The 24,617-nt window shown below is 40.9% G+C and overlaps 1 pseudogene; it reads left to right on the forward strand.

The window, feature by feature from the left end:
- The first annotated feature begins 930 nt into the window (after window positions 1–930).
- Window positions 931–24,617, forward strand: part of LOC125931274 (nucleoplasmin-3-like) — a 63,626-nt pseudogene continuing 39,939 nt past the window's right edge.

Here is a 24,617-nt window from a genome sequence, read left to right on the forward strand (position 1 = left end):
GGCAAGCGCAGCAGGTTTTGCCACTGACGAAACCCCCCCGCCGCCCCCCTGCTGCAGACTACACTGGCTTCGGCCCCCACGGGCATTTATATTCCCTGCTACCAGCTGCCTGAGTCCCTCATCACGCCATCCCCCTGCATAAGAGCAGGACACCAGCCTAGACCCTGTGTGGACGACCCACGCTGCTGGATGCGCGCTCTGGGCTAGGCTGGGCCGCTGTGTACCCGCATGCTGCGGGCCTGTTACCACGACCAGCCTCTATTGCCAGACCGAGCACACTCGGAGGGAGGCCTGCAGCCACAGGACAGCATGCCAACAAGCAGGGAACCCGCAGCTGCTTCTGGGGCCAAATCGGGCCCTTCCAGTTAGGTACTTGCACGCCCTTGGCACGAGCCCCGTCCCCAGCCTCCATTGTTGTGCTAGCACGGCCGGACTCAGCAGCCACATTAGTGCACATCACTAACGCTGACACCCGGGGCCTCCGCAGCCGTCAGTGCACCTGTAGGCGGCCCTGTCCCTTGCCGCCTGCCCTGGAACGCCTCACGTACAGCCAAGGATGTGCACCCCGCCAACTCTGGCTACTACCACTGCTTGTCCCGGTCCCTAGCTACTGGGCCTGGAGGGATGGCTGAAGACCCCAGCAGCTCTTGTAACCTTTGTGTATCCCCTGCAGGGCCTGCCAAGGACCATGCAGTTGTCAGTGGCCTGAGTGGACGAGCCACCAGATTTTCCCCAGAGCTGGTGCTGCCACATGCCCTTGCACTTGGTGCCTTATACCACCAGACCCAGGGTCACAGCACGCTTCAGCACGCCCCCACCTGAAGTCGTCCCTTAATGAAGTCAACCCACGACATCTGGAGAAGGTGACTGCTTCTTCAAATGTGTAGATATCTGTGCAAAGCTCTAGGGATCACGGAGAATTAGGGAAACATGACAGGACCAGAGGAACATAATAACCTTCCAGTAACTGATCCCGAAGAAGTTGAGGTCCAGGAATTGCCCAACAAAGGATTTAAAACAATCGATCTAAAGATGCTCAGAGAACTACAAGAGAACACAGAGAAACCAAAACTAACTACTGGAAACCAAAAAGGCCAATGTGATAGTTAATTATATGGGTCAACTTGGTTGAGCCATCGCACCCAGATGTTTGGTCAAGCATTGTTCGGAATGTTTCTGTGAAAGTGTTTTTTGAATGGGCATAATAGTTACGTTGATGGCCTTTGTATAAAGCAGATTACTCTCCATAATGTGGGTGGATCTCATCCAATCAGCTGAAGGCCTTATTAGAACAAAAACTTTCCTGAGCAAGAAATTCTGCCAGCAGACTGCCTTCGAACTCCGACTGCCTCTCTTCCCGAGGTCTCCAGCCTGTAGCCCAATGTATGAGTTGTGGCACTACAACATGAATCGAATTCACAACTTCCCAGGGTGCCTGCCATCAAAGTGAGGGCATTGATTGAAAAGGAATGAGATCCTGAAAACTGGAATGGGGATGTATGGGAAGACCTGACGAAACTGGGGACATTGAACCTCTAAATTTGAATGAATCCTCATGGCCAGAGGAAGTAGCCTCAACAAAATAAAGGCCATGCATGACAAGCCCACAGTTACCATCATACTCGGTGATAAAAGCTTGAAAGCTTTTCCTTTAAAATCAGGAAAAAGACAAGGTGTCTGAGCCTCACACTTTTATTCAACATAGTACTGGAAGTCCTAGCCAGCATCAGGAAGGAAGAAGTTAAATCGTCTCTGTTAGCACACGACATGGTCTTAGACATAGAAAACACTAAAAACCACACCAAAAAAAAAAAATGTTAGAATAAACAAATTTAGTAAAGTTGCAGGATACAAAATTAACACACAAAAGTCAGTTATGTTTCTATACACTAACGATAAGCTATCTAGAAAGAAATTAAGAAAGCAATGCCGTTTACAACTGCATTGAAAAGAATAAAATACTTGGGAACACATTTAACCAAGGAGGTGAAAGATCCTTATACTGAAACCTATAAGACTTCAATGAAAGAAATTGAAAAAGACACAAATAAATGGAAAGATATTTTATGTGCAAAGATTAGAAAAATTAATATTGTTAAAATACCCATACTACCTAAAGTGATCCACAGATCTAATACAATCTCGATCAAAATTCCAGTGACGTCTTCCACAGAAGTAGAGAAATAATATTAAAATTCATATGGAACCACAATAGATGTCAAATGACCAAAGCGATCTTGAAACAAAAGAACAAAACTAGAGACATCACACCTCCTTATTTCAAACTATAGTACAAAGCTACGGTAATCAAAACAGTCTGTTACTGCCATAAAAACAGACACATAGACCAATAGAACAGAATAAAGAGCCTAGAAATAAACCAGTACATATATAGTCAACTCATCTTGGACAAAAGGTGCTAAATACCCAGTGAGAAAGGAGCGGTCTGTTCAATAAAACTGGGTACCCACACACAAAAGAATGAGATTGGACCCTTATGTTGGACCAAACACAAAATCCACTTGCAACGGATTAAAGACTTAAATGTAAGATTTGGAACTGTAAAGCTCCTTCAGAAAACATATGGAAAAGGCCCCTCGAGACTGGTTTTGGCAATGATTTGGGGGTAGGACATCAAAAGCATAAGCAACAAGAACAAAAATCGTAATGGTGAGAGCAGGCATCCTTGTCTTGCTCCTGACCATAGGGGAAAGGCTTTCAGATTTTCCCATTGAGCATATTAGCTGTGGGCTTTTCATATATGGCCTTTATGATGTTGAGGTATGTCCCAGAGATCCCGACTTTGTTGAGGGTTTTTTTTTTATCATCAGGAATGTGTGCTGTATTTCATCAAATGCTCTTTCTGCATCTGTTGAGAGACTCATATGGTTTCTATCCTTTCTTTTATTAATGTGGTGTATCACATTAAAGTCTCAGCCTCAGCAATCAGACAACGAAAAGAAATACAGGGCATCCAAATTGGCAAGGAAGAAGTCAAACTTTCATTATTTGCAGATGACATGATACTCTATGTAGAAAACCCAAAAGACTCCACCGAAAAATTGCTAGAACTAACACACAAATTCAGCAAAGTCACAGGATATAAAATCAACATGCAGAAATCTGTTGCATTTCTATACACCAGTAACAAAGCGGCAGAAAAAGAAATCAAGGAATTAATCCCATTTACAAGGGCACCAGAAACAATAAGACACCTAGGAATAAGCCTAACTAAAGAGATAAAAGATCTGTACTGTGAAAACTATAGGAAGCTTATGAAAGAAATTGAAGACGACACAAAAAAATGGAAAAAGATCCCATGCTCCTGGATAGGAAGAACAAATATTGTTAAAATGTCAATACTACCCAAAGCAATCTACACATTTAATATGATCCCTATCAAAATACCACCAGCATTCTTCACAGAGCTAGAACAAACAATCCTAAAATGTGTATGGAACCACAAAAGCCCCTGAATTGCCAAAGCAATCCTGAAAAAGGAAAACAAAACTGGGGGCATCATGAGTCCAGATTTCAAGCTATATTACAAAGCTGTGCTTATCAACACAGGACGGTAGTGGCACAAAAACCGACACATAGATCCATGGAACAGAATAGAGAACCCATAAATGGGCCCACAGCTATATGGTCAACTCATCTTTGACAAAGTAGGAAAGAATATCCAATGGAAAAAAAGTCCCTTCAATGAATGGTGTTGGGAAAACTGGACAGCAACAGGCAAAAGAATGAAACTGGACCACTTTCTTATGCCATACACAAAAATAAATTCAAAGTGGATGAAAGACCTAAATATGAGGCAAGAAAACATCAAAATCCTAGAGGAGAACACAAGCAGCAATCTCTTTGACCTTGGCCGTAGCAACTTCTTACTAGACACATCACCCAAGACAAGGGAGACAAAAACAAACATGAACTCTTTGGACTTCATCAAGATAAAAACCTTCTGCACAGCAAAGAAAACAATCAACAAAACTAAAAGGCAGCCTATGGAATGGGGGAAGATGTTTGCAAATGACGTATCTAATAAATGGTTAGTATCCAACATCTATAAAGAACTTCTCAAACTCAACCCCCTCCTAAAACAAAAACAACAACAAACAATCCAGTTAAAAAATGGGCAGAAGACATGAATAGACAATTTTGCAATTGTCTATTGTAAAATCCACATGGCTAACAGACACAGGAAAAGATGCTCAACATCACTCATCATCAGAGAAATACAAATCAAAACCATGATGAGATAGCACCTCACACATTGTACGAATGGCTAAAATTAACACCGCAGGAAACAACAGGTGTTGGTGAGAACGGTGAAGAAGGGGGATCCTCTTACATTGTTGGTGGGAATGCAAACTGGTGCAGCCACTCCGGAGAACAGTCTGGAGCTTCCTCAAAAAACTAAAAATAGATCTACCCTACAATCCAGCAGTTGCACTATTAGGTATTTACCCAAAGGATACAAAAGTACAGATTCGAAGGGGTACATGCGCCCCAATGTTTATAGCAGCACTATCAACAATAGCCAAACTATGGAGAAAGCCCAAATGTCCATCGACTGATGAATGGATAAAGAAGATGTGGTATAGACATGCAATGGAATATTAGCCATCAAAAAGAATGAAATCTTGCCACTTGCAACAACGTGGATGGAACTAGAACTTATTATGCTAAACGAAATAAGTAAATCAGACAAACATCACATGATTTCACTCATACGTGGAATTTGAGAGAAGTGACAGATGACCATAAGGGAAGTGGGGGGAAAAAGAAGAAAGGGAAGCAAGCCACAAGAGACTCTTTTTTAAAATTTCTTCTTTTTTTACGTTTATTAATTTTTGAGAGAGAGACAGATTGTGAGTGGAGGAGGGGCAGAGAGAGAACGGGAGACACAGAATCGAAAGCAAGCTCCGGGCTCTGAGCTGTCAGCACAGAGCCCGACGCGGGGCTCGAATTCACGAGCCATGAGATCATGACCTGAGCGGAAGTTGGACACTTAACCGACTGAGCCACCCAGGTGCCCCAAACCACAAGAGATTCTTAACGATAGAGAACAAACTGAGGGTTGACAGAGGGAGGTGAGTGGGGATGGGCTAGATGGGTGATGGGCATTAAGGAGGGCACTTGTGATGAACACTGGGTATCGTATGTAAGTGACGAATCACTGAATTCTACTACTGAAACCAATATTGCACTGTAGATCAACTAACTAGAATTTAAATACATTCATCGAAAGCAAAGATAAACACGAGGGAAGATATCAAATTAAAAAGCTTCTGCACACACCAAAACGAAACAATCAACAGAGTGAAAAGGCAACCTACAGAATTGGAGAAAATATATGAAGACTGAAATAGATATATACCTGAAAGGAGTTAATATCCAAATACATAAGGAACTCATAAAACTCAAGAGCAGAAGCAAACAAACAATAACAATCCAATTTATAAGCGGGCAAAGGACATAAACAGCCATTTTTCCAAAACAGACATACAAATAGCCGACAGATATATGAGAGGGTGCTCAACATCACCAGTCATCAGGGGAATGTAAATCAAAACCACAAAGAGATATCACCTCACACCTGTCAGGATGACTATTAGAAAAACGACAAGAGGAAATGAGTGTGGGCAAGGGTATGGAAAGAAGGGAAGCCATCTACACTGTTTTCGAAATGTAAATTTGTACAATCATCGAGTAAAACAGTATGGAGTCTCCTAAAAAAAAAAAATTAATCATAGAACTACCAAGTAAATCCAGAAATTCCCTAGGGTCATTGCAGCATTATTGACAATAGCTGAGGTATGAAAACGACCTAAGTGTCCATTGATGGATGAATGGATAAAAAATATATTATATCTTACATGCATGTATTATATCTATTTAATGAAATGCTATTCAGCTATAAACATGAAGGAAATCTCGTCATTTTCAACAACATGGGTGAACCGTGAGGACATTATGCTAAGTGCGGTAAGTCAGACAGAGGAGGACAAACACTATAAGATCTCACTTATATATGGAATCTAACAAAGCCCAACTCCTAGAACGGGAGAGTAAAACAGTGTTTACCAGGAGCCGGGGGGGGGGGAGGCAGGTTAGGTTGGGGGGAATGAAGAGACGTTGACCGGAGCGTGCACACTTGAAGTTATAAGAGGAGTACGTTCTGGGGACGTCCCGTAAGCATGGGACTATAGTTAACAAAACTGCCTTGTATACTTGAAAGTTGCTAAGAGACTGATTCTTAAATGTTCTCTCCATAACAACAACAAGAACAGAAACAACCAAATGCTAATTATGGGAGGCAAAGGATGTGTTAACTGCCCTTACCGTGGTAAGCATTTTGCAATATATAGGAATACGAAATCCTCACAGTGCACCCCTTAAACTTACACAATGTTATATATTACCCGTATCTCAGTAAAGCTGGAAAATGTGTGTCTGTTCCCAAATTCCACTCTTTATAAGGTTACCAGTTCCATACTGGATTAGGGACTCGTCCTACCTCAATATGACCTCCTCTTAACTCTCACTAGTTAAGTGTCATCCTCAACGACACTATTTCCACGTAAGGTCACATCCCAAGGTACTGGGGGATAGGACTTAAATATGTGAATTCGGGGGGGGGGGAACGTAAGTCAATCCATAAACATATGTTTCCATTATACGCATCAATTATAGCTAATGGATATGTAGGTAGGTAGTGAAAGCCTGAAACATCATGGAAATGTTATGTACCAATTCAAGGACAGTGATTACCTCCAGAGAGGGAGGGAGACAGGAAGAAAGGTTTAGGGATGGAACTCTCATAGTCTCCTTAACCTTATCTTAAAAAAGCAAAGCAAAACAAAACAAAACAAAACAGTTCTATTATGGCAAAATAACTGTTAAATCTGAGCTCTGAGTGACCGTTATATAGACGTATGTTGCATTATTTTCTAACCTCTTGGGAATGTTTGATACTTTGTATCTATAAAAAAGTAATTCATTCTGGGGCGCCTGGGTGGCTCACTTGGTTGGGCGTCTGACTTCAGCTCAGGTCATGATCTCTCACGTTTGTGAGTTCAAGCCCCGCGTCGGGCTCTGTGCTGACAGCTCGGGGCCTGGAGCCTGCTTCGGATTCTGTGTCTCCCTCTCTCTCTGCCCCTCACCTGCTTGTGCTCTGTCTCTCTCTCTCTCTCTCCCTCCCTCCCTCAAAAATAAATAAACATTAAATTTTTTTTAAAAAGTAATTCATTCCTTCATTCATTTTCTTGAAAGAAGTTACAAAGGACTGACTCACTAAGCTCAACAACACAGATAGCCCTTACTCCAACAATGAGAGTTATGTCATTGTTTTTACATTTTAAAATCAAATGAAGCGTCGCTGTGATTTTAGTGATCCTGCTATTTATAAAAATCTATATCTTTAAAGACATGATTACACTCAATGGGCTAAGATGCTCCTGTCACGAGATATTAAGCCGCATCTGAGACAGGCAAAGAGAACAAAATTCTAACCCCACAGTTTATGCTTATGCCATGGCCTACTCGTTGTGGCTAGAACGGGGGTAGAAACACGCAAAATCTTCCAAATCTTTCTTCCTCCTACCCTTTATCTCTGCGTCTTTTGAAAAGTGGGCTTGTAAAGTTCAGTTCATGTAAGTCCCATCTGTAAATGTATTTTCTACTTAATGCTGGCTGCATCTATTTACACAAATTAAGAGGATACCTGAGTCAAAGGACCTCAGAGTCTAACCCTGATTTGCCAATAGCCGACTGCTTGCTTTGGGACAAGCTTTATTGGTTTGTTTTTTGTTTTTTGGTTTTTTTTTTCATCCGGAAAATGAAAGATTTGAATTGTTCTGAGATCTAAATGTGTTAAGAAACACAAAGATGATTTATGTAATTTGTGAAAATGTCAAACTTTCAGTTGAATATTCAGTTACGTGATGAGTTACCGTAGCTGATGTGATGAACTTTTTTTCAGAGTGGAATACAATCGCTTGTTTGTTCTGGCAACCTGGAGACACAATCTCTGTTAATCTGACCCAATCACACAGCCCCCCCAACGTAACATTATGCACGCATCGAGACTCCTGAAGCGCCTTGACAATGATAAAACACACGTCCTGGGAAGGAAAAAGACGTCTCTGTAAAATCTTGATGTCAGATGCAGCTTTCATCCAGGAGTCTTGAGCATGATTTTTTTCCTGAGCGGAACTTGATGAAGTCTTGGCCCCTTAATCCCTCTCTGCAAGAAAGCCAATCATACCGACTATATCCTAGGTTTTATGGAAGATTTTGGGGGGCCACAGGGAAGAAGCGGGTTAGATGACACACAGTGTTCCACGTGAATACTCCCAAACAGAACCACCTCTGCTCCGAGACTCGTCGTTGAGATTTCCGCCGCTGGCTGTCTCTCCTTCCCCAGATTTGGCCCAAAGAGTGCGTAGTTCGCCTCTCCTCCTTGAGGGACTCTGGGCCTCGGAAATTCAATCCTCCCTCTCTGTATCCTTACTCAAGGATCTTTTCAACAAAGCTGGTCTATGCCTACAAAGAAATTCTTCTTCTTGAAGAAGAATTTGAAGGTAAACTTTTGCACCTGTAGGCATTTGCAGACACAGATCCCTTGCCTATTAATGGCTGTATTTAATGTGCAAGCAGCCTGCTTGACGCTCAGGTCTCGATTATGTACCAAGCCTTTGGACTTTTGCCTCCAGAAATGGTGCCCCTCACCCCCAATGCAGCACAGGCAACAGACCTTCCAGGCTACCTCCCAGGCACCAAAATTATTAGCTGACACTGAAGTTGCCTTGGACCCAGCCCCTAATTGCATCAGAACCTGGCTACTCGAAGACTGGCTTTCTTAATCTATCCAAACTCAATTGGAAAAATCTACTTAATTAAATAGGAAAGTGGTTAACATTGTGCAAGTACAATTTTCTCAGATGATTAGACACTTTTTCTTTTGAAATGAATAAATAAAAGGGAAAGAGGGGCAGAATAATAATGGTACAGGTTTTACTTTTCTAAAGTTGGAATAAAATTAGCATAATTTCCCTTTTATTAAGCTACAGTAGATAGAAGGCACATTATAGACACTGTAGGTGGAGTTGTGGGTGGACACAGAAGAGGGGTAATGAGAGAGCATTGAAAATACAGCTGAAATAATGAATCAGGCTGTAGAATGGAAGGATCCCTGATTTGATCACAGACAAAGGGGATGAAGAATAAAGAATACAAAAAGAACAAGGAACACTTCACCGTTGATGGGGGCTTCAAAAGTTATACTTTGTGCTCAAAGAGGAAGAAAGCACAATAATATCATTCATTAAACTATCTAATTTTATTCAGACTAATCATGATGGAAATGGAAGGTACCTTTGATCTGGAGCAAACTTGCTAGAATGTCAGAACCTTGGGGGTAGTGGTCATTTTGCCCACCCCCCTCAAAGCACGGACAATGCAACCCTCCACATATACCTTCCCTGTGCCATTCATTGTACAGACAAGGAAAGGAAGGCCCAGGGAAGGTTTGCAGAATAAGTGGTTTTTTTGAAACATTGTAGAGCTTTGTGACGCCAGCAACCAAATCTCCACGTGATTTCTACAGAGCGGGCTCCACTGCTTGACGTAAAGCAGAAAGTGAATCAAGAAATTATTAACAGGATTGGGCCAATCGATCTAGATTCTTAAAGGATGTATACAGACGAGGAAGTGACTCTGAAACTGTGATTTCTTCACCTGATCTGTGCCAGGAATAATATTTAGATGGCCCCGTTGTTTCAGCTACAAATCTGGAAAGCCCGAGAGTTACCTGGACAATATTTTCCCTCCCCACACGTAGGCAGTTAGATAGCAAAGTCTCTGGCCCAAAATGCGTCCTGGGATGTCACCTTCTCAGCCAGCTTTCTGTCTGTGTCTCCCACACAATAGTCCCACTCTTGAAATTTTCTCCCTGCTCGGGATCTTCTTCTCAGTCTCCTCCCAGACTTTCTTACTTCCCACTCACACATCGTTTACCCCTCCCCATAGTCCCTACTCTCTTCTTCTCATTATGATTCCTCTTGACAGCTACTGAGAGATGCTTTGATGGCCCACTAAATATGAGGCCCAATTTTTCCTTAATGTGAAAAAGTTAGATCCCCCTTACTCAAAGACGAGGGCCATTCTTCTCCAGAAACATAATTCATGGTGTGGTTTCCCGTGCCCCCCCCCCCCCCCCCAGAGATTTTCTTCCTAGAGAAGAAGGATCTTCTGTATATATTAGGATGAGCCGTTCTGACGCAGTTACAAAAAAATAGTAAAAAGTGAGGTTTTCCCTGAAAACAAAGGGAAACCCTGGATCCTGCTACAAGGTCCGCTTCTTCCCATGATGGATAATCTCTTCTTGGTATCCATCTTAGAACTTGCAAATACCAGCCAGATGCATGCAGTTCGTCCCTTCTTGAGCCTCCCTGCAGGAATTCTGGCTGTGCTTCAAACAACTCACCTGAGATCGTGCTGTTCTCAGCCACCTTAGCTGGTGGAGACTTTCAGCTAGTCTTTGATTCAGCACGTTATTTGTCAAGCTTATAACGTCTGCAATCATTGTTATGTCTGTTTTCTTACATTGAAATTTCGGTTGCGTTCTCTCAGGGCAGCAACTCTGTTGCTCCTGGTTTGGTGTCACTCCCAGTGACAGTTTCTGGCTCATAGCACGTGCTCAATAAATACTTGTTGAATGTTAGGTAAGTGACCTAATACAAGGTTGGTGATCAAGGTTCTGCCACTTACGGACGGCTCTCTAGGGTGACAACTTATCTGTACATATGGCCCAGAAACATCACGAGCCACCTGAATTGAGGATGTTGGGCTGAGCCAAGAGGTTGTCTAACCTTCTGTGGGCAAGAAATTTGCCCCTATGCCACCTATGGTAGACCGAATCATGGAAATCAATTCTTCACCCTTCCTATCCTCGTGCTTTCTGTGGCCTTTGATTTTAGATTCAGTCATGTCTTGCTTTGGCCAACGTCGGCTGAAGTGATGCTGAGTCAATCCTGAGCCCAGACCTCAAGAGCCTTTGCATGTTTCTGTGAAGAGCTGAGCCGAACTGGAAAAAAAAATCTGAGCTTCCAGGTAGTCAGTTAACAAACCCAAAGGGGCGCCTGGGTGGCTCAGTTGGTTGAGCGACCGACTTCGGCTCAGATCATGATCTCACGGTCTGTGAGTCCTAGCCCCGCATCGGGCTCTGTGCTGATGGCTCGGAGCCTGGAGCCTGCTTCGGATCCTGTGCCTCCCTCTTTCTCTGCCCCTCCCGCACTCTCTCTCTCTCTCTCTCTGTCAATAATATAATAAATACATGTTAAAAAGATTTTTTAAAAAAGATAACAAGCCCAAAGGAAATAACAGCCAAGCATTTAATCACTTACTGTGGTATTATAAGCAAGAGAATAAACAGTAGAAAGTGTTAGTTTCCCCAGTGTTCCATTTTCCACCATGAAAGAGCACCAGGTGAAGGTCAGATACATCATTGGATGGGAGGAATCATCTCATTGCTGAGGGAGCCCCAAGCAAAAAACCTCCTTCCATTAATGGATCTGGAGGTGAGGGGAAGAAAGAGAAGGAAAGGTTAAGAGTGGAAAGTACTGAATATTGAGGTAGAGTGGGTAAAATATTCTTTAGAATCCCTGAAAAAATATTCTCGGTAGAGGTGACAGAGAGATGCACTAGCCAAAGGTCCCTAATAAAGAGGCCTCCGAATGGAGGTGCCTTGGCTAGGAAAGCAGATGTGCATAAGAACATGGCTGGTTGAGGGGCACCTGGGTGGCTCAGTCGGTTGAGTGTCCGACTTCGGCTCAGGTCATGATCTCATGGTTTGTGGGTTCGAGCCCCGCGTTGGGCTCTGTGCTGACAGCTCAGAGCCTGGAGCCTGCTTTGGATTCTGTGTCTCCCTCACTCTCTGCTCCTCCCCTGCTCATGCTCTGTCTCTCTGTCTCTCTGTCTCTTTCTCTCAAAAATAAATAAACATTAAAAAAATTAAAAAAAAAAAAAAAAAAGAACATGGCTGGTTGGGAGGCCTGAATCCCTGACTGCAGCTCCCTTTACAGACTGTAACTCATTATCTGTGCACCAAGTCTGGTGTGGAGAGATGACAGCTTTGGCCAATGAGGCCTGGTAGGTAGGCCCTTCGTAATGGCCAGAGTGGCCAGGCCTGAAAGATCACATTTAGATGTTTGACCGAGAGCCTGACTTCTCAGTTTCCATTTGCCATGTTGGACCGCTGCCATTACGATGAGAAGAGCTTCCTCGAGTAGCTACTGCCTCTTTATCCTGGGTCCCAGAATGAACACATACGGAGTAGAGCCACGCCAGTTGACTTAAAGACATACAGTAAAGGCAGAGCTGCCCTAGCCATGAGAAAATGAAGGTGAGCCATCACGTGGAGCCCAGCCTGCATCAGCAGAGCCAATTTAACTGATCCATAGATCCGTGAGAATAAAGGCTGGCTAATTTCAGCCACTAAGTTTGGGGTGTTTGTTACACATTATTGCGGCCACTAAGTTTGGGGTGTTACCCATTAATGTGGCATAGCTAATAGATACACTACCCTCTCTCCAGCTGTCATGGGTGTGGGCCTCTGCCAGACGTCCTTATTTCAATCAAATGTTACCAAAGATGCAAAGAGACTGGAAAAAAAAAACCACTCACAGTGAGAAGACGAATGAATCAATCAAGAGAAGTCCAGAAATGATAGAGCTTAGTAGACAAAGACACTTAACTTGTTAACAAGTGTTCAAGAAGCTACATGACAGATTGAACATGTTGAAAATGGGAGATAAAACAAAGACATCAATTGGGCTTTTAATTCTAGAGATAAAAAGACTACAATTTCTAGGCACTGTATAGAATTAATGGCAGATTAGACATCGCAGAATGTCTAGTTCTGACCTTGAACACATAGCAATAAAAAACATCCAAGAAGATGGGAAAAATAATAGAACATTAATGGGTCGTACAACAATTTCTAGCAGCCTAATGTATGTAAAATTGGAGTCCTCGAAGGAGAGGATTTGGGGGAAAGGAGGAGAAAAAAGTCCCTGAAAAAAATAATAGCAAAAAAAATTTTGATGCAAACTATAGGTGAACATATTTTAAAAGTTCAACAAATCCCTAACACAAATAACAGAGAGAAAATTACATCGAGGCGCATAATAAATTTCACAAAACAATTGATAAAGAAAAGAAATCTAAAAAGCACCCAGAGAAAAAGACACATTAAGTCCAGAGGAACAAAGGCACGGCATATTCAAAGCATTGAAAGAAAAACAACTGTCCACGTAGAATTCTTTCCCAGTGAAAATATATTTCAAACTTAAGGCAAAATAAAGGCGTTTTCAGACACATAAAAGCTGTGCTCTAAAAAGTAAATTCCTTCAAGAAGAAGGAAAATGATTTGAGATGTACATCTGGATCTACACAAAGTCAGGAAGATCAGCGGAAATAATAACTACATGGATGAATATTAAAAATAAGTTCTCATTGCTTAAATCCCTTTTAAGATATTACTGATGGTCTAAAGCAGGAATTGGAAACCTTTTTCTGTACAGAGCCCAGTCCAAAGTATTTTACGCTTGGTAGCTTATATGGTCTCTGTCACAACTACTTAATGTTGCTGTTTTTGCATGAAAGCAGCCATAAGCAATACGCAAATGAGTACATGTCACGATTTTCCAATAAAACTTTATCTACAAAAACAGATGGTGGTCTGGACTTGACTCATGGGCTATAGCTTACCAAACCTTGGTTTAAAACAAAAATAACAATATATTGGAGGGTTTATAACATATATACACATAAGATAGATGCCCCCCAAAAGGCACCATGACTGGAAGGGAAAAAGGAAAATATATGTAACAGAAAGGCTGTTATACTACCCGTGAAGTGTATCATTTGAGGATAGACTAGTATAACGTAAGGATGTACATTATAAAACCTAGAGCAGCCACCAAAATAACAAAACAAAGCATTATAGTCAATAATTCAACAAAGGAGATAAAACAGAATCACAAAAAATCAGCCCAAAAGAAGGCAAAAAAGAGAGCAGAACAAAGAACAGTTCGAAGAAAATAAATAGATGTTTGACTTAAACACAATCAATAATCAAATAAAATATAAATGATCTTGACACTCCAGTTAAAACTTCATAAAGGCTCAGATTAGGTTTAAAAAATCAGGATCAAACTATGCTTTGCCTATAAATAGCTTAAAAATTAAAAGTGTGAAATGGCAGACCATGATAACACTAATCAAAATAAAGCTGAAGATACATTCATATCAAAGTAGATTTCAGAAAAAGTAATATTACTAGGGATAAAGACAGTAAGCTTGTAAGTGGGTCAGTTCATCAAGAGAACACATCAATCCTAAACATGTATTCACCTTAAAACTGAACATCCATACTGAAAAGTTTAACTGTATTTGCAAACAATATGTCATCCGTGAATAAAATCCTATAAATAAAAATGTGGCATGAATGCATAAATGGCTTAGCAAGGTGACAGGATTTTATATTAATGTGCAAAAATCAATCAGCAATTGAAACTCAAAAACAATACCATTCACAATAAGATATAGAAGATACTTGGGGATAAACGTGACAAAATATATGTGAGACCGGCACACTGAAACGTATAAACCATCATCAAGAGAAATTAGAGAAGACTTAATAAATCAAAAAGTATACACAAAAATAAATCCCAAATGGATGAAAGGCCTAAATGTGAAACGGGACACCATCAAAACCCTAGAGGAGAAAGCGAGCAACAACCTCTTTGACCTCAGCTGCAACAATTTCTTGCTCGACACATCTCCAAAGGCAAGGGAATTAAAAGCAATAATAAACTATTGGGACCTCATCAAGATAAAAAGCTTCTACACTGCAAAGGAAACAATCAACAAAACTAAAAGGCAACCGACGGAATGGGAAAAGATATTTGCAAATGACATATGGGATAAAGGGCTAGTATCCAAAATCTATAAAGAACATACCAAACTCAAACCCGAACAACAGGTGTGAGATCCCCTCTATCACAATAAGCTCCCCTCTATTTCTAATGGGTATTGTGTTTTCTCAAACGCTTTTTCTGCTTCTAGTGAGGTGATCATTTGTTCTTTGTTATATGACATTAATTGATGTTTTGGATTTTAAACCAACTTTCCACTTTGGCATCCCATTTGGTTATGTTGCATAATCCTTCTTATATGTAGCTGAGTTTGGTTTCCTGCTATTTTGTTGTGGATTTTTACATGTATATTCATAAGATGTATTGGTCTGCAGTTTCCTTGTGATATATTCTTCTGGTTTTGGTACCAAGGTTGGGAAGTGTTCTTCCTCTCTTTCTTTTGGAAGACTTTGTGAAGAACTGCTATTCATTTGCTTTAACTGTTTGGTAGAATTCACCAGTGCAGCCGTCTGGGCTTGGCCTTTTCTTTTAGGTAGTTTTTTGATGACTAATTCAATCTTTTAACTGCTGTAAGTCCACTCAAATTGTCTAGTTTTTCTTGAGTCGCATTCGGTGGCTCGTGAGTTTTCTAGAAATTTAGCCATTTAAGTTGTGTTGCCTAATTTATTTTCATATAATTGTTCATTGTACTTATAATCCTTGCTAAACATTTGCCAATTTTATTAATTTTATTAAAGCTCATTCTTTCCAAAAAACCAGTCCTCGGCTGCACTGATTTTCTTTATTTTTTTATATTTTCTATTTCTTTAATTTCTGCCCTAATAATTATTTCCTTCCTTCTTCTCACTTTAGGTTTAGTTTGTTCTTCTTTTTTTCCAGTGTCTTCAGGCAGAAAGTTATTAATTTTCACTCATGTTAGATTATTTTCTAATTTTCTTTGGGATTTCTTCTGTGAACTATTGGTCGTTTATGTGAGATTTATGTGAGTGCTGTTTAATTTTCATCTTTTTGCAAGTTACCCTACTACTGGTTTTTAAGTGTTATTCCCTTGTGGTCTGAGAACATACTTCATATTATTTCTATCCTTTTAAACGTAATTAGGTTTGTTTTATAGTCTATCTTGGAAAATGTCCCATGTGCATGTGAGAAAATGTGTATTCTGTTGTCTTGAGGTGGAGTTTTCTACAGATGTCTGTTAGGTATAGTTGGTTTACAGTGTTGTTCTTTTTTATTTTAAATTCCAATAAAATTAATAGTGTTATATTAGATTCAGGTGTACAATATAGTGATTCAGTACGTCCACACAACACCCGGTGCTCATCACAGCAAGTGCCTTCCTTAATCCTCATCACCGATTTAACCCATCTCTCCACTCACCTCCCCTCTGATAACCATCATTTTTTTCTCTATAGTTAAGAGTTTGTTTCTTGGTTTGCTCTCTCTCTCTTTCTTCCTTTACTCATTTGTTTCTTAAATGCCACATATGAGTGAGACCATGTGGTATTTGTCTTTCTTTGGCTGACTTCTTTCGCTTGGCATGAACCTCTAGCTCCATCCATGCCATTGCAAATGACAAGATTTCATTCCTTTTTATGGATGAATAATGTTCCATTGTGCATCACTGCTGATATCGTTGGAGTGGTTATACTACCCAAAGCAATCTACAGATTTAATGCATCCCTATCAAAATACCAACAGCATTTGGTAACAACAAAAAATCCTAAAAGTTATATGGTACCGCAAAAGACCCTGAATTGCCCAAGCAATTTTGAAGAGGAAAAGCAAAGCTAGAGTTATCACAGTTCCAGACTTCAAGTTCTGTTACAAAGCTGTAGGAATTATAGCGTTTCCCAAGTCATCTATTTCCTTGTTGATTTCCTGCTCGGTGGTTCCATTCCTTGTTGAAGGTAGTTTATTGCAGTCTCCCTTTAATTCTGTCCATTTTTGCTTCTGTTGTTAGGCGCACATATCTGGAGCATAGTTTCCACCTCACTGAGCTGGGAGGGGGGAAGATGGGCATAGGTGTTGGTTCAAATACCACAGAGTCTTGCAGTTCTCACTGAGTTTTTGTAGATTTTCTTGAAAAACATTTCTTCATTTCTCATATGTCCTGAGAACAATTTTCAGAGACTTTATTTTATTTTATTTTATTTTATTTTTATGCGGTAAGAACGTTTAATATAAGAGCTGCCTTTCTATTGAATTTTTTTTATGTAAGAAATTTATTTTTTTTAATTTTTTTTTCAATATATGAAATTTATTGTCAAATTGGTTTCCATACAACACCCAGTGCTCATCCCAAAAGGTGCCCTCCTCAATACCCATCACCCACCCTGCCCTCCCTCCCACCCCCCATCAACCCTCAGTTTGTTCTCAGTTTTCAGAGACTTTAAATGGTTGTTTTCAAACTAATTTTTACCAGTTTAACTGAGAAGCATATCCACAAAGCCTATGATGTTGTCATGTCAGAAGTGACATTCTTAGAAATTTTTTTTAAGTTAAATATATATATCCACCATAGGAACTGGCCATTCCACACTTGATTATTTATCGAAGAGAAAAGAATACATATGTCTATACAAAGACTTGTACACGAATGCTCCCAACAACTTTATTTGTAATAGTCCCCAATTGGAAATAACTCAAATGTCCATTAACAAGTGAATATATAGATGAATTATGATATATCAGTACATCAGAATACTACTCAGCGATGAAATAGTGCGAACTGTTTATACACACAGCAGCATGGATGAATCTCAAAATAATTGCACTAAGTGAAAGACGTGAGACCAAAAAAAAAAAAAAAACAAAAACAACCCCACACGTACACTATGATTAGTTTTATACAACCTACTAGAAAACATAAACTAACTGGTAGCAACAGAAAATACCATAGACGAGATGTACTGGGAGTGATTGGAGGGAGGGATAATAACGAAGTGCGAAGAAACCTTTCAGTGTGATGGACATGCTAATTATCTTCATCGTGGTGATTCACGAGCTAATATATGTGTCAAAACATGAAATTGTATGCTTCAATTTTTTTTTAATTTTTTTAATGTTTATTTTTGAGAGAGAGAGAGAGAGAGAGACAGAATGCGAGTGGGGGAAGGGCAAAGAGAGAGAGAGAGAGAGACAGAATCTGAATCAGGCTCCAGGCTCTGAGCTGTCAGCACAGAGCCCCATATGGAGCTCGAACCCAGGAGCCATGAGGTCATGGCCTGAGCCGAAGTCGGCCACCCAACCGACTGAGCCACCCAGGCGCCCCAAAATTGTGCACTGTAAATATGTGAAGTTCGTTGTAAGGCAGTCATGCCTCAATGAAGCGGTTAAACTAAGGATTGATGGGGGCATGGGGGAGAGGGGAAAGTGGGTGATGTGCATTGAGGAGGGCACTTGTTGGGATGCGCACTGGGTGTTGTATGGAAACCAATTTGACAATAAATTATAGTTTTTGAAAAGTTCCATTCTTCTTCTTCTTCTTCTTCTTCTTCTTCTTCTTCTTTTTGCTGAACATCTCTGGTCCTGGGAGGAAACAGCAAATTTCCTCTTGCTCAAGGTGACTTTTCTTCTTTTTCTGTGTGTTTCCCGCTTCTGAGGAACCACCCAAACCACTGCACTCTTCTTTTTTTCCTCTCCTTTTGGTGCTTGGTCTCCTCTCTCATCTGTAATTCACCTGTGCCCTCGATCCATTCAATTTCATTTCTCTGTTCATTTCTTTATCCATTCAACAAACATTTGTTGGGCACCTGCTTGATGTCACATGCGATGCTAAGTTCTAGACAAAAAAAAAAAAAAAAAAAGAAAGAAACATGGTTCCCATTGCCAAGGAACTCATTGTCTGGTAGGGTGGAAAGACACATATACAAAAATTACTAGAAGTCTTAAGTAATATAGAAGTTTACACAATACACAATAGGGCACAAAGAAGGAAATAGTAGTGGGTATTTTTGGTTTTGTGTCCCTTGAGTATTCATTCACACTAATCGGGTAACCACAGCCTGATTTCCCTCTGGGGAATTACCTTTCCCCACTGTGTGCTGTGTCAGCGTGACTATGGGTCTAAGGCGACTGTGCCTTCCCTGACCAAGAGGACTGTATATAACCCAGGCTGGAATACAGGGTTTCTCCATGGGTTTTTCATCTTGAGAAATTCAAGGATGGAAAAACAGATACAGTTGGCTTATTCCAAAACTACCTCTTGGGCCAGGTGGTCATATTCTAACTCCTGCTCCCTAGATCCCAGATCTGTCCTGATGCCTGTCTATTTCTGAATCTGGTACTCCAACCTTGCGATTATATCTGTGATGCACTTCTAATAAATTTCCTTTTTTTTTTTTTTTCCTAAATAAACCCAAGTCAGTTGCAGGTGCTTCTGAAGAGCCCTAAATGGTATAATTTTATGGAAGAGAAGGTGCTGAAGTTATTAACATGGGCCCTAGATAAAACTGAAGCTGGAGAGATTCACAAGGGCCAGACCCTGGAGTCTCTTAGGATAACAACAAGGGGATTTTAAACTAGAAAGTAATCAGTCAATAAAGTCATATATTAGAGGTTCTCAAAGTGTAGTCCTCTGGGCCAGAATTATAAGCATCACATAAAAGCTTGTTCGAAATGCACATTCTAAGGCTCCTCTGAATCAGACCTACCAAATCAGAACATCCGAGCACAGGGTCCACCAATTTATGTTTTAACAAGCACTCTATATAATTCTGACGCACTCTAAGATTTGAGAGTAACTACTCTACATAATTCTTGCTGTGTGATGGAAGGATGAGAGGTTAAAGGGTGTAAGTTTAAAGACAACGAATCCAGTTGGGGCATGATTACACTAGCATATGGCCTAAACTGAGGGGCTGCTTGTAGATAGAGGATAGGAAAAAAATTCAAGAAATTCAGTGAATCCAGAGCCAAATGGACTGCGTCATTAATAGGATGTTCGCAATGAGGAAAATGAAAGAGTCAGAGTTACGTCCAGATTTCTGACTGGGATGAATGGGTGAATTGAGCTTGGAGGGAGAAGTATAGCAGGAAAAGCGGATTTTTAAAAATTGACCGAGGTGAAACTCACGTGACAGAAAAGTAACCGAGCAACCACCACCTATATCTAAATCCAAAGCATTTCCGTCACTCCAAACTGAAGTCCTGTACCAATGAAGCAGTTTCGCTCCATTCCCTCATTTCCCAGCCCCTGGGAAACCCCCAATCTGTGTTTTGTCGCTAGGGATTTACCTGTTTGGCGTATTTCATGCAAATGGGATCGTACAGTATGTGAACTACTGTGTCTGGTTATTTCTACCTGACATAATTTTTTTGAGATTCATCTACATGGTAGTATGTATCGGTATTTCATTCCTTTTAACGGCTAATATTCCACTGCATGGATATAGCGCAATTTATCCATTCGTCGCTTAATGAACATGTATTTTCATATACCCGTTTTCAGTTCTTTTGGGTACGCACCTGGGAGAGGAATTGCTGAATTATATGGTAACTCTGTTTAACATTAGAAAGAACTGCCGAAATGCTTTCCACAGTGACTGCATCGTTTTACATTCCCGCCAACAATGTATAAGAGTTCCAATTTCTCTATATCATTACCAACACTTATTATTTTCCTTTTTTTGTTGTTGTTATAGCCATCCTAGTGATGTGAACTGAAATCTCATCGTGGTTTTCATTTGCATTTCTCCAATGACTGGTGGTGTTGAGCATTTTTTCATGTGCTTATTAGCAAGTTGTTTATCTTCTTTGGAGAAATGTGTATTTAAGTCCTTTGCCCATTTTTTAATTGGGATGTCTATCCTATAGTCCTTGAGTGGTGAGAGTTCTTTATATATTCTAAATACTAGACCTTAATCATATATATATAATTTGTAAATCCTTCCTTTCATTCTGTGGCTTGTCTTTCACTCTCTTGATAGTATTATTTGTTGCGCAAAAGTTTTTCATTCTGAAGAAGTCCAATCTATCTGTTTTTCTGCTGTTGCTCATGCTATTTTGATGTCATATCTAAGATTCCATTGTACAAATCCTAAGTCATAAAGACTTACTCCTATATTTTTAATAGAAAGTTTATGGTTTTAACTATTATATTTAGGTTTTTCATTCATTTTGAGATAACTTTTGCATATGGTGTGAGGTAGGTGTCCAACTTCATTCTTTTGCATGTAGATATCCAGTTGTCCCAGAACCATTTATTTATTTATTTTAAATTTTTTTAAATGTCTATTTGTTTTTGAGAGAGACAGAGTGTGAGTAGGGGAGGGTCAGAGAGAGAGGGAGACACAGAATCTGAAGCAGGCTCCAGGCCCCAAGCTGTCGGCACAGAGCCCGATGCGGGGCTTGAACCCATGAACTGCGACCTCACGACCTGAGCTGAAGTCAGATGCTTAACCGACTGAGTCACCCAGGCCCCCCTCCAGAACCATTTATTGAAGAGACTATTATTTTTCCATTGAATGGTTTGGGAACCTTTAGTGAAAATCAGTTAGCTATAGATGGGGACCAATTGATTGGGGAGTTATTTCTGGACTCTCAATTCTATTCCATTGATTTATATATATCACGTTGTTTCGATTGTTATAACTTTGTAGTAATGTTTGAAATTGGGAAATGTGAGTCTTCCAACTTTGTTCATTTTCTAGGTTGTTTTAGTTATTGGGGATCCCTTGCAATATTATTTGTTTGAATATTGGCTTTTCCATTTCTACAAAAAAAAAAGACACTGGAATTTTCTTAGGGATTGCATTGAGTTTGTAGAAAATCAGATTTTAAGATAAAGCATGAGTTTTACTTTGAGCATGATGAGTTTAGGGTACCTGTGAGACATTCAAGATACTCATCTATAAGTAATTAGATATATGTTCTAGCGCTTAGGAAAGAGGCCTGAATAGAGCTGTATATTTGGGATATGAGTATACATGAAGACAGTAACTGAAGTCCTGGCTACGATGAGATCTTTTGGGAAGAGCATAGAGAGAAGAGAAGAAAATCCTTGGCTTCTCCAATATTAAGAAAGTGTAAGGTATAAATTATATTTTTAAAAAGAGTATGAGTTGTTGACTGTCCGTAACCCCAAACTTTATTTTCTAAAAAAAAACATAAAGAAAATAATTTTTAAAATTAAAGACAAAATAAAGAAAGTGTAAGGGAAGGAGAGCCTGTGAAAATACTTTAATAAAGGAGGGAAAATGATGAAAGTAAGTGAACAGAAGAAGAGTGGTACAGTAGAAACCAAGGGAGGAGAGAGATTTAATACAAGTAGTGTTTCATGTTGCGGAGTTCGTGACACAATTTTGAAAAACGGTCCATGGATTTGGCAGTCATGAGGCCTCTGGTATCTTTGGGCAAATCCATCTGTGTGAAATGTGGAGGCTGAAACCTGGCTAGGGCAGGTTGGAGCATATACAGGAAGTGAGAAAGAAGGGAAGTCTAGAATATTGTTTGTTAACATTTGGGCTGTGAAAAGACTGGAACAGAGAAGGCTAGTGTAAGAGGAGGGAGGATATAGTGTTATTGGAAGATTGAGAAGCCACAGAAAACTCCCTCAGAAAGGAGCTAAGTTGAAAATAGAGAAGAATGATGGTAATGAGCAGAATAATGCCTTGAATCCATAGATGAGGGGGCTATGGAGGGAATTGCCTTGAGCAAGAGAAAGGACAGCCTCCACAGCCTACTTTCTCCTTCATGAGCATCAGTGACCAAATCTGAAAGTAGGTGCAGATAAAAATGACTCATCGGTGTGGCGGGAAATGACACACGTTCAATACCCGATAGGCTTGATGTTCTGGGTGAAATCAGAGGTAAGGCCATCTGCACCGAAGTGATGGAGTACTTGAATTTAGTGGAGCAACCACTCAGAGAGACAAGAGGAGAAACTGGTCAGAAAGTAGGTAACAAATTAGTAAAGGACGTTGAGGGTCTAGGAGAGACTGGACGCCATACATCCATGGCGGTCCTAAACCATTCAAGGATGTGATTTTCTGGAGTGGCGTTCAGCTGCCCAGATGTGGGAGCAGCAAAGGAAGATGGTAAGGTTGATCTAAGGTTGAAGACTGTAGGAGAGATGTGCTGAAAAGATGATGGGCTCGGTTCTGAGTTCAAGGGTACAGGGGTTGAGTAGAGTGGAATCAAGGTTGGATAGATGAGAAAATAAAGCCAACGGGGCTGATGGACTGGTCATAAAATGGCTTTGATGTCTCTGTGTGTGAGGTTAAAGAGCTGAGGGGAGAGAAAAGGCCGGAAGCATAAAAGAATAAGGTCCATAATGGTACATTAGAATATGAGTTTAGAGGCAGAGCTGTTCCAAGTGATCTGAGGTCTAGGGTACGACAATCAAAGTGGGTCACTGAGGCAGTGACAGGAGACGACCGTTGGTGTTGAAGACGTTTTTGAAAACGGCCCTGAGGCCAGGATGCTGGATGGCTTCTCATGGAGAACGTGAAGACAGGACACGGGGAGGAGAAGAAAGGAGGCAGCAGGCATCCAGGCTTTTCATGAATACAGAGGAACAGGTGAGAGGTTCAAAGATAACACAAAGAGGAGAGGGATCAAGGAAGTATACAGAGTTAGCATAGATCTTTTTTTGAATGTTTATTTATTTTTGAGAGGAGAGAGACAGAGAGAGAGAGGGAGACAGAGCAGGAGCATGGGAGGGGCAGAGAGAGAGGGAGACACAGAATCTGAAGCAGGCTCCGGGCTCCGAGCCGTCAGCCCAGAGCCCGACGCGGGGCTCGAACTCACAAACCGTGAGATCATGACCTGAGCCGAAGTCAGACGCTCAACCGACTGAGCCACCCAGGCGCCCCTGGCACAAATCTTAATAAAGGAGGATTTCTTGCCCCAGGATGGAGGAATAATAATCTGCCAGTCGTGCTGGGAGTGTTAGGAGACCTGATCAAGCAGGTGTGGAAGATCAAGCGGGTGTGGAAGAATCAGCCTTTCCCATAGAAGCAGCTTGGAAATTTCAGGAAAGACGTTGTGCTCTGGAGAGAGCCTGGAGAAGTGCTCTGCGAAGTGGTTGAGGATACAAGAGAGGTTATTTAGAGGAGAATGAGGGACTTTGAGGAAAGGATTGGAGGGAAGGCAACAATGTGAGAAATATCCAGGGAGAATAACAATCACGGGTGATAATAATAATGTGTGTCAGAAGCCATACCAAGGGTTTTATATATTTATTTTCTTTCATTATTACCCTCACTTTACAATGTAGGCGTTATCGCTCTTTTTCATATGAAGAAACGGACAATGGGGGCACGCAGAAACTTGTTTCAAGTCACGTATCCAATCAATTTTCCCATATTTGACTTCGAGGCTTAATCTTTCAACCAGCGAAAGGATAGAAGGGGAGTAGTTGCTGGAGAAGCTCCCATTTTGGTCAGTGGCCTCCAATGACCTCCTTGGTCTCTAGGGAGACTTCATGGGTTCATCTCACTGAAAACCTAGAAGTGTGTTCACGAGTTCTTCTGGCTGGAAGGGACCCTCGGTCAGGGTCAGCAGTCTGCCCTCGGATTTCCAGATGATCGGCCAGCAGGAGGAGGTCGCGGACAGGCTCCTGGGGAACCCTCAGAAAATATCACAATTAACAGGATTGCTGAGACCAGAGATGATTGCTTCTCCGGGTTTGTTTGTTTGTTTTTTTCCTCTCTCTCTTTCCTTCTCAACACC

The sequence above is a fragment of the Panthera uncia genome, chromosome X, assembly GCF_023721935.1.
Source record: "Panthera uncia isolate 11264 chromosome X, Puncia_PCG_1.0, whole genome shotgun sequence".
NCBI classification, from domain to species: Eukaryota; Metazoa; Chordata; class Mammalia; order Carnivora; family Felidae; genus Panthera; species Panthera uncia.